The sequence below is a fragment of the Gadus morhua genome, chromosome 16 (genome assembly GCF_902167405.1).
Source record: "Gadus morhua chromosome 16, gadMor3.0, whole genome shotgun sequence".
Lineage (NCBI taxonomy): Eukaryota > Metazoa > Chordata > Actinopteri > Gadiformes > Gadidae > Gadus > Gadus morhua.
This window is the reverse complement of record NC_044063.1, coordinates 23,599,407-23,604,406: the sequence shown is the minus strand read 5'-3', so window position 1 is coordinate 23,604,406 and position 5,000 is coordinate 23,599,407. Positions and strand designations below refer to the sequence as shown.

The 5,000-nt window shown below is 50.7% G+C and overlaps 1 protein-coding gene across 3 annotated transcripts in view; it reads right to left on the bottom strand.

Moving 5' to 3' along the window:
* bcas3 (BCAS3 microtubule associated cell migration factor) overlaps nucleotides 1-5,000 on the bottom strand; it is a 212,175-nt gene that overhangs the window by 52,900 nt on the left and 154,275 nt on the right. The gene's annotated exons all lie outside the window — the stretch shown is intronic.

Below are 5,000 nucleotides of genomic sequence, written 5' to 3'. Positions count from 1 at the left end.
AAAGTGCTGCTGCAGCCTTTGTGGCTAATTGTGGGGATTATCTATGAGTGGCTGGAAAAGCCTGGGACTTTTTTTTATGGGGTCAACGCTTGTGAACACAAATACACACATGTATGGATGTGTTTGTCTATGTGGTGTGCATCTGTGTGTGTGTGTGTGTGTGTGTGTGTGTGTGTGTGTGTGTGTGTGTGTGTGTGTGTACGCCTCAAAGTGGTTACATATGCACATAAATAAAGACACAGATATACATAGGGTTTACAGGGCATACATACATTTCAATTATTGTCTCTGCGTAATATGATAACATTAATGGCTGTCTGTCAGGGCAAACAGAGGACAACACTACACGCCTTCCATAAGCAAAAAGCACCCTCCGTTTCTCAAAGCAAATTAAATAATAATAATAATCCTTAAAAATACTTTCATCACAGCCAGACCTAAGAGTATGGACCGTTCAGGGCCTCGCATGGAAACCAGCGGCCACATAGGAAATGGGACATGCAGAGTACTTGAAAGTAAAATACTGCCAAAAAGTTGGGCAGCAGTCCAAAATACATTAAAAGACAAAAAAAGGGAGTGGGAGCGAGGGACAGAGAGAGAGAGAGAGGGCGGGCGGGAGAGAGAGAGAGAGACATGCGGGCAGACACACAGACACGTACACGCATACACAGGCAGATATATCCTGTGGATGGCGTTTCAAGGCGAGCGAGAGAGCTGCCAAACGACTTGTCAGTATGAGCTGTAAAGCTGCCGACCATAAAGCCACTTCCCCTCCTCGACGCAGGGGCTCACACACATCAGCCTGCAAGCACACACACACACACACACACACACACACACCCACACGCACGCACGCACGCACGCACGCACACACACACACACACGCACACACGGACAAACAGAATACAGGCGTAAGGCTGCGGTCAACTTGGTGGATACTAAGTGAGGTCAGGTATAGTTCAGGATACACGTGCAGCACACTCACAAAGAAACGTTTCTGTCCTTCTTTACGACGCCTCTCTGCAGCCGCCCCGGCCACACTCCTGTGGTACGGGGCTGATGGAGGGAACATGGAGATGGGAGGTTCAGTGGAGTGGTGAGGGAGGGAGGGAGGGAAGGAGGGAGGGGGAGAGGGAGGGTGGTGGTATGGTCAGGTCCAAGTAATTATCCAAGTGTCCAAACCTCTTTCAGCCAGTCATGGTGGAGCCAGTCTGGTCTCTCACACACACACACACACACACACACACACACACACACACACACACACACACACACACACACACACACACACACACACACACACACACACACACACACACACACACACACACACACACACAGACCCTCTCCTTTCCCTCTGTTCATTGAATTTGAATAGTCAGCTCAAAAATCAGCAGAAACGCACACACACACGCACACACGCACACCCAAAGCAATCTAAAAACTCAAACAACTAAAAACAACCTGGGGATTTGTCGGGGATAATTGCGTCCGTTCACTGTGAGTGGCATTACTAGGTGAGCTCCAACAACTCTAACTGCACCGCTAACAACTACCAGACTACCAGCTGGCCCTTGGCCTCCAGACGGAGAGCACCCGAGTGCTTGATTCCAGCCACTTGGCACCAGCACCAAGCACCCCATCTAATGAGAGGAGCGCTGGAGACAACGCCCCGCGGCTAATCTTGTCTTTACGCAGCTTTTGTTTTTCCGGAGAAGGGGGGACTCAGGTATGAGAGCATGTCAGAGGTTAAGCTGTGTGATTCCGACGAGAACAACACAAGTTAATTAAAGTTTGTCCAAGGGAGAGAGGCGGGGGAGGGGTGGGATGAGTGAGGGCGGTGTCAAGAGTATCTCTTGAGGAGACCTGTGAGGACCTCGTCCGATGAGTCTAAGGACCTCGTCCGACGGGGAGGAATGCCGTCGGTGCCAAACCCCGTCTGAGAGGGACACACTGCGACGACACAGTTCAAATCCCCCATTTTAGCTCCAGGGACGGATTGAAACAATCCCTGAGTGCATTTGATGGATCATATTGGGCAAATGTCTGACCAAACAACCCAAAAATGGTTTGAATGCGGATGCAGCTGACGGCCGCGTGTCGGGCAAAGAACAAACGGTTTGGAACAAAGGATCAAGAAACCAGAACGAAGAAGAACGAAGAAGCAGACAGCTGAGACTTGTGCAACAGGAAGAATGAACCTCTTGAGGGATGTAAAAAGCCAGCAGTCAAGACACAAAGACACACATAGAGATAGAGAGAGAGAGAGAGCGAGAGAGAGAGATGGAGAGAGAGAGAGAGAGAGAGAGAGAGAGAGAGCGAGAGAGCGAGAGAGAGAGATGGAGAGAGAGAGAGAGAGAAAGAGAGAGAGAGAGCGAGAGAAAGAGAGAGAGAGAGAGAGAGAGAGAGAGAGAGATGGAGAGAGAGAGAGAGAGAGAGAGAGAGAGAGAGAGAGAGAGAGAGAGAGAGAGAGAGAGAGAGAGAGAGAGAGAGAGAGAGAGAGAGACGGAACAGAGAGAAGGTCAGAAAGAGGAAGGAAGGAAGGGAAAAGGAGAGGATGAGCACAGAGCTGTCCTATACGTGTCTGCCATGGGTCTCCTAGGGCTACGTCTGTAATGCCTTGCGCAGACACACATTCCAAGGTCACTGTATGGCTAACACGTCCAGCTGTTTTCATAGTCAGTTTCAGCCTCTCTTCTCACAGCTTTTTTGTGTGTCCAACCGTCACACCATTGACAGATTACCCACAGATACACAGGAGAAACCAAGTTAGTGGGGGAGAAGCTGCCAAGACCTTAATCCGGATGGTCGTCCACGGAGGCAAATCCCTTTAAACAAATACACAAACGCATGCACGCTTGAAGACACACACACACACACACACACACACACACACACACACACACACACACACACACAGTATATAAACTAAACTCTATTTGAACAATGCACTGTTTCCACTTTACAAAAACAAAACAGGACACGCAATGTCATCTAGCCCCCCCCCCCCCCCCCCTTATGCCCCGAAAAACAACACAAACATCCCCCAAAGAAATGCACCTCTAGCATTAGCTCAGTGGGTTTTTAGTGTTGGCCCAGCAGTAGTTGGCTTATCATGGTGGGGGTTAATGGCGCTGAACAGAAACACAGCAGCGGGAGGCCTGAATGGAAAGCCCACAGGAAGTCCTATTGGTCGCAAAGGAGCGCACCGCACTTCCGAGTTAGTGCACTCACCCCTGTGGAACGTTCACGCCTGCTTGTTTACCTTTTGTGTTGTGCTTGTTTTGTCGCAGGTCACGACAAGTAGTATCCAACGTTCACGTCAAACAAACACACACACCCAAACCCACACCCGCACACACACAAAAATCACAATCACTAAATAACGAAGTCAACACATATATATTCTTCGGCTTTCCTGGATTACAAAGACGGGTGGGTGACAGGAAACGACAAATCGCCTCCTGATTGCCCTGGTCTGCTCAGGCTACAGCCGGCACCAGGCTAGGGGCGGTTATTGACTTGTTCCACATGCCAGAGGCAGACATATGACGCTCCCCCCTGTGCCTTTTCAGCACCTCTCTCTGCCCCGCCGAGACACCACGCTCCACTCCTCTCAATCTTCCTCTCCTTTCCTGCTGCCCTGATCCTGCCCCCCCCCCCCGTCCCCCCCCCGCTGACCCCATCCCACTGTCTGGCCTGGCTGCTCTTCACAGGCATATGGTACGTGATGATGGGAGGCATATCTCTGCTGACACGCAGGCCAGGGTGACATCTATTGGACCCGTGCACGCACACGTGCATGTGCAGACGCACATAAGAGGGGGGCAGCCCGGGCCCTCCGTGGCTTTAACAAATGTTACAGGTGTATCTGGTGTTCGATGACAACGGAGATAACGCACAGAAATGAAAAAAAAAAAAGCCTTGTAACACACAGCCCTAATGTCGCACTGCTTCGTGAGCGTCACACGCACGCACACGCACGCACACACACGCAAACGCAAACGCAAACACACACACACACACACACACACACACACACACGCAAACGCACACACACACACACACACACACACACACACACACACACACACACACACACACACACACACACTCACACACACACACACACTCACTGGGGTCGGGCTCATCCTCTGACCGGCCCGTGACCTGGGAGTCCAGCAGCTGTTGGTCGTTTGATGTCTCACTCTGTGGATCACATTTCACTTCCCTGCTTCTCAGCCAATGAGAGAGCAGGAATGGCCTTTCCTCTACTCTCTCAACAGTTTGACATGGTCCGGCATAACCATGAAAAACCCTCCCGACCAAGCCCCCGCAAAATAACATGCTGAACTGTTTAAATAGCATGTTCATTTGTGCTGTTCAAGGTTGTTGCTTAGGTTGTAAGTTTGCTCTGGGTTGACTCCGTCTTTCCTAGCTTCATGAATCAAATATCAATAATACTGTTTTACAAACGCATACAGCAGTAGGTCACACACATGTCTGCTGAACAAAGAACATTCACACTCTAAATGAGGTTTATGTTGTATATCCGCCGACCTCTGAATTAACCACGTCAGATGTTGAGACGGTTTGCGTGTGGCGCAGCGCCAGAGAGAACGCCAACGCACGCGCACACACAAACATGTGGGCGAGGGGACGCTAACCGGGTTACGACCGACAATGCCGAGTGAGTTTCTCAATCACACTTGAGCCTACAAGTCTCATGATCAAGAGACGTCTTGATCATGTGACCGAGAGGAAAGAGGAGGATCTGCTATCTGCACACACACGCACACGCACGCGCACACACACACACACACACACACACACACACACACACACACACACACACACACACACACTCTCTCTTGCTCTCTCTGTCTCCCTTGTGTTGCCCTCCCTCCGTGGTTGTGTGCAGTGTGTAGCTGGGGCTCTGAGTGCCGCAGCCTCCAGTGTGTGGGGCCACTCAAGAGTGAGAAGAAGAAAGAACGCCTACG